Raw genomic sequence first — 5,516 nt, forward strand, 5'->3', positions numbered from 1 at the left:
AAGTTGGCACCATCATTGCGCTTTTTCCGGGCGAGGCAGATCAGTCGCCGGCTTCTGGACGGCCGCTCACAGCAGCTGCTGGCCACTCACGCTAGCTGCTGGCTACACACAGTAGCCCATGCCAACCCACTGCAGCAGGGGCTGCAGCCTATGCCGTGGCCAGCTACTCATGACAGCCCAGCTCCAGGCTGAGCTGTTGTTCAGCATCTTAGCTGTAGAGGGCAGTGTCACTGGTCCTCATATGTGGGATCCGAACTGGGGCCCTCTGGCATCCCAAGCCAGCTCTTAACCAAGGCACCACTCAGGCGGCCCATACCACCTCTTTTTTATCCATTCATCCATTGATGGACACCCAGGTTGCCTCTATATCATAGCTATTGTAAATAATGCTGCAATGAACATACGGATGCACATGTCCCTTGGAAGTAGTGTTTTGGGTTTCTTTGGATAAAGACCAAGAATTGTGATTATTAAGTCTTTCCTTGTCTCTTGTTAGACCCTTTATTTTAAAGTCTATTTTGTCTGGTATAATTATTGCTACTCCAGCTTTGTTTGTTTCCATTTTCATGAAATATCTTTTCCATCCCTTTACTTTCAGTCTGTGTGGGTCTTTTGATCTGAAGTCTGTCTCTTGTAGGCAGCATATGTAAGGGTTTTGTTTTCTTATTCATTCAGCTACCTTATATCTTTTGATTGGGGCATTTAATCCATTTACATGTAAAGTAATTAATAATAGATATGAAGTTATTGCCATTTTATTATTCATATTATTTTTTTAATCTTAAAGAAGTCTTTTAAAAATTTCTTATAATATTGGTTTGGTAGTGATGAACTCCTGTTGCTTTTTTTTTCTCTGGTCTGGGAAACTACCTGTCCTTCAACTCTAAATGATAGCTTTGCTAAGTAGAGTAATCTTGGTTGTAGCTCCTTGCTTTTCATCGCTTTGAATATCTCATGCCAATCCCTTCTGGCCTACGAAGTTTCTGTTGAAAAATCAGCTGACAGTCTTATGGGAGCTCCCTTGTAACTAACTGCTTTCTTCTTGCTGCTTTCAAAATTATTTCTTTGTCTTTAACCTTTGGCATTTTAATTATGATGTGTCTTCATGTGGGCCTCTTTGGGTTCATCTTGTTTGGGACTCTGTGCTTCTTGAGCCTGTATTTTCTTTGCTAGGTTTGGGAAGTTTCCAGTCATTATTATTATTTATTATTATTATTATTATTATTATTATTATTCCAGTCAAATAAGTTTTCAATCCCTTGATCTCTCTTTTTTCTCCTGGTACCCCTATGATATGAATGTTGTTATGCTTGATGTTGTCCCAGAGGCCACTTAAACTATCCTCATTAAAAAAAATTTTATTTTCTTTTTGCATTCTGATTGGGTGATTTCTGCTACCTTATTTTCCAAATTGCCAACTCAGTTCTCTGCTTCATCTAATCTACTGTTGATTCCCTCTAATGCATTCTTCATTTCATTACTGTATTCTTCATTTCTGACTGGTTCTTTTTTATGTTTTCTATCTTCATTTTTATGTTTCCTATCTCTTTGTTGAAGTTCTCACTGATATCACTGAGCATCCTGATAATCAGTGTTTTGGAGGTTTGTTCTGTTCTTTCATTTGGGACGTATTTCTTTGTCTCCCCATTTTTGGCTTCCTCCCTGTGTTTGTTTCTACGTAGTAGATAGGGCTGGTATGTCTCCTGTCTCAGTAGAGTGGCCTTATGTAGTAGGCGTCCTGGGGCACCCAGTGGTGCATTCTCCTTGGTCACCTGAACCAGGTGCTCCAGGTATGTCCCTTGGGTGGTTTGTGTGTGCTCTCCTGTTGTAGTTGAGCCTTGGTTGTTGTTTCCATATCAATGGGAGGAACTGGCCCTCAGTTTGATTGGTTGTGAGGACTGGCCATGACTACAGTGGAGGAGCTGTGGTGCAGGGGCTGACCCCTTGGAGCAGGATTTGCTTTAGCAGGGCTCTGGTGCCTGCTGAGTCCACCCTTTGGGTCTGTCATTTGTGGAGGTGGTTGAATGAAGCGCTGGTGTGGTCTGAAGCTGGCCACAGAGTGTGTTGGTTCTGGGGCCTCTTGGGAGGGGCTCTGTTGCGGGCTTAGGTCAGTTGCTGCCTGTGCCCTACCCAGGGCCACTTGGTGTGAGCTACAAAGTCATCCGCAATGGTTACCACTTGCGTTGGTATTGGAGGTGTCTGGGAGAGGCTAATTTGGGAACTGAGGCTAGTGCCGGGCTTGGGGATGCTTAGCAAGTGGTATAGGACATGCCAAAGCCAGCTGCTGCTTGCTTAGGGCTTGTGAACCTTTGAGAGATTTTTAGGAAAGTCTGCAGCATGAGCCAAGACATGCCGTTTATATGAAAACCCCACTGGAAGTGGCTTGGGTGTGCCCGCAAGCTGGGTGGAGTGGGGTCTCAGGTGTTAGGGGTTGATGGAGGCTCAGATACGGTGGTAGCCCACGTCTGCACACCATGTGGGGGGAGGGCTAAACAAAAGAACAGAGCTGCCCCTTCAGCCCTCGCCCTGCAGCCAGACAGTTCAGTTTCTCTTTGTATGTCCCTGGCTCCTTTGGAGCTGCTGCCCCAGCACNTCTTATACGGCGAGTATATAACAAACTCTGTATTTTGAGTGGAAATGTTAGGGGGTCGTCTTATACGCCCAGTCGTCTTATACGCCGGCAAATACGGTAATTGTGTTTTTCCTTAGGAGGTTGGAAGGCAGGCTTCCCCCTCTAGCGCTCTCCTGGGGTGGGGGTGGGAGCAGCACCCTGGCTAGTCTGCTCCTGGAAGCAACTTCTGGGCTGCTGGTGATCAGCTAGGTTATTTCCAGGCCGGGCATATCCAACCCAATTCCATCCTTATACTGTGCCTTGTCTTTGAATTTAACAACCAGATTTCGCCTGCCCTGGGCTCCTCACTCGCTCAGAGTTCCTTCCAGTCTCCTTGAAGGGCTCCAGCCTTGGTGCTCCGTGTTTGTGTGCTACTCTTCACCCAAGTGGCCTGGCTGCAGAGCTGGATCAACTTTGGAGACCTTTTTGCCTCTAACGCTGATGCCTCATAAATATCTCTTTAACCTTGATCTCTCCCTTGAGCCCTTTACCTTTATATCCATCTGCCTGTGGTCATCACCCCATGGCAGTTCTCTATCCCATCCTCGGAGTCATGGCCAAACTGCTCATCATCTTTTGTCTCCAGACCTGGCCCCCCCCCATCTCCTATTTCTGCCGTAGTTAACTGGTATCACCATTGCTTGGGAACTACGCTTGACTCCTCTCACACCTGCCCCAAAACCCAGGTAGTCACTTCTCTGACAATGCATTTCTCTCTATAATCCTACAACCTCTTCCTTTCAACTATGATGGGAATAGATGAAGGTAGAGGGGCATAGCTGTTAGAAATAGGGTCCGGCAGTCTGCTAGTTCCCGCCAGAGACCACACTGAGATGTGAGTGTTGATACCATCCCTGGGGTCCTGGGGTCAGAGCAGTGGAGAACTGTTTTAACTAGGACAGAGGCACCCCAAAACACGCTCCCCCCCCCCCCCGCGAGTTTTCTCCGTGTGCTGCCCTTGGCGCTCTCAGCTGCGTTTAGCGAGAGTGCCTGCCTAGTAGGATATATTGGGTCGTCGGGAAAGTCATGACACATTTTTGCATTGAAAACAAAAAATACGTCATGACTTCCCTGATGACCCGATACAAAAACATGGCCTTCTCTTTGCTTGTGCCAAGCATGCCGTGTGGATGCAGACACCATTTCCCCCAGTGGGGTAAACAGTCCTGGCTTAGTGCAGTGTGATTCTGACACAGACCACCCAGACTTAGGCCAGCTCACAAGGTTAAGGGCACAGTCCTGCCCAAGACTCCTCTCCAGGCACCAGCCGCAAGCTCAGGTTCCCAGCCACCCACGTTCCTGACTACTGCAGGGGAGGAAAAGGGTTTTCTCAGCCCTCTTAGGATCCCTGGCTGTGTCTGAAAATTAAAAGGATCACTAGGAGGAAAGTGGGGGTGGGGGTGTCCGGAACAAGTCACCCCAAGATGTGCCTCTGTGGTATGCAGATTATTTTGAGCCAAAGGAACTTTAGCCTCAGGCCCAAGAGAACTTCTGCCCCACCCTCAACTACCTAGAATTTGAATGAGAGACCTTGCCCATAAGAGATTACCAGAGAGAACTTTTGACCAATCCGTAGAGCAGGGCAAACTCCTATTTACTAAAGTCTGCTCTTATCATCTGGCAGTGTCATTTTGAAGCCCCCAGTAACCTTGTTGTCGGAGAGTGGGCCCTTCTCTGCGTGAAGTCCAGGTCCTTGGCAACTCGAGCAAAGAATTGAACGAGATGCCGGAGTAAAGTAGTGAAAAAGTAGTTTATTATTCCAAAGAAGTAAAAGTGGACCCAAGCAGTAAAGAATGGCTCAAGGGCTCATTAGAAGAGAAATTACATTGCAAAGAGTTTGGAGTGGGCCACACGCAAAGGCGAGGCTCAAAAAAGGGAGGAAGGGGTTTAAAACGGAAGAAGTGGTCAAAAAGAGGGTGAAGCTGTCAAAAAAGCCGGGCTTCTCCGGGCTTGGAGTTTTTATCCCTTTTCTCTAGAATGGGCTGTTCCCCTCTGGGGGTGGGACCACTTGATTAGCACCTGTGATTGACAAGAGGTACTGCGCAGGTGCAAGTGACTGGTCTGATCTAGTTGGATATTTTGTGCCCATTTGTTTTTCGGCAGGGGTAAATAATTACAATACAAAGGGGGAGCTTTGGGTGGAGAGGGGAGGTCTCTTGGACAGTCCCACTGTGTGGGATGTGCAGAAATGCAGAGACCCAATGCCTGCCTCTTACTGCCGGCCTTGTTTTCCCTTTGAGAGACATGATCCCCATAAAATCTCTATGGGAAGTTGAGGGGCAGGAGGTCTCTTCTGTATCTGCTTCCTGCTGGGCAGGGGCATACAGTTGTCCAGGGGCATAGAGCTGTCCCTGCCTATTGGGGGATTCACGGAACTCTCACCCTAGCTGATCTCAGATGAGAGGAAGGGGTCTCGAGATCCACCTTGAAGACTGTTTTGGCTTCTTTGGTTGTGACTGGCAATCTTGTTGGGGAATCCTCTGTATCCCCAAGGCTCCTGAATGAGGAAAAATAGATTTTAATTAACAAATCTGTTAGCTCTTATGTAACCTGTGGCCATTCAGCCCGTCACTCAGGTGGCATCAATTGTCTGGGCCCAGAATGGGTTTGGAAAGAATCATTAGTCTTACTGGCCTGGGGAAATGTTAAAACCTACTTAGTCTTTGGGATGGGATTATCCAAGAGTTAGGTCCAGAATGGCTTAGGGAATGTTGGGAAGTCACAGGTTTTAAATAGTTACCATATTTCCCCATGTATAAGACGCTCCCATGTATAAGATGCACCTAAGGTGCATTAAATTTTGGGTGCACCCGAAATTTGAAAAAAAAAAGTATTACATAAAGTTATTGAACTCAAATTTTATTCATCATAAAATTCATACAACTCCTCATCACTGTCAAAACTC

This window comes from Hipposideros armiger, unplaced genomic scaffold (genome assembly GCF_001890085.2).
Source record: "Hipposideros armiger isolate ML-2016 unplaced genomic scaffold, ASM189008v1 scaffold_291, whole genome shotgun sequence".
Taxonomy (NCBI): domain Eukaryota; kingdom Metazoa; phylum Chordata; class Mammalia; order Chiroptera; family Hipposideridae; genus Hipposideros; species Hipposideros armiger.